General features: G+C 46.9%; 1 protein-coding gene across 1 annotated transcript in view; it reads left to right on the top strand.

Annotated features, from left to right (window-relative positions):
- LOC109965243 (microtubule-associated protein RP/EB family member 3-like) overlaps positions 1-693 on the top strand; it is a 17,302-nt gene that overhangs the window by 3,615 nt on the left and 12,994 nt on the right. The window lies entirely within an intron of this gene.

Raw genomic sequence — 693 nt, 5'->3', positions numbered from 1 at the left:
ATGGTCATTTTTAAGAGGAAGACGCTGCCAAAAGAAATGTTTCCAGCCGGAGTCATCGTTAAGGCCTATCAAAAGGGCTGGATGGACGAGGAGAAAATGAGCAAGTGGCTGAGAGAGGTGTATGTAAAGAGACCGGATGGTTGTTTGCACGCATCACCGCCCCTGTTGATCTGCGACTCCATGCGCGCCCATCTCACCGCTACTGTGAAAAACTAAGTGAAGCGAATGAATTCAGAGCTTGCCATCATTCCGGGAGGATTAACAAAAGAACTCCAACCGCTGGACATTGGTGTAAACAGGGCGTTCAAAGTGATGTTGCGAGCGGCGTGGGAGCAATGGATGACAGACGGCAAACACACCTTTACTAAGACTGGGAGGCAGCGCCGGGCGAGTTACGCCACCATATGTGAATGGATTGTGGATGCCTGGGCTAAGATATCTGCTTTAACTGTTGTCCGAGCTTTCGCGAAAGCCGGCATCATTGCTGAACAGCCACCTGGCAACGAGACTGACTCCGACAATGATGAGAGGGAACCCGGCATGTTTGATGGCGAAATTGCCCAGCTGTTCAATTCAGACACAGAAGATGAGGACTTTGATGGATTTGTGGGAGAAGATTGATTAAAAAATAATGTGAGTGTATTGTTAAATAGAATAAAGTTCAACTATTGTTAAATAGAATAAAGTTCAACT

This window comes from Monopterus albus, unplaced genomic scaffold (genome assembly GCF_001952655.1).
Source record: "Monopterus albus unplaced genomic scaffold, M_albus_1.0 scaffold98.1, whole genome shotgun sequence".
NCBI lineage: Eukaryota > Metazoa > Chordata > Actinopteri > Synbranchiformes > Synbranchidae > Monopterus > Monopterus albus.
This window is presented reverse-complemented; position numbering and strand designations above follow the sequence as displayed.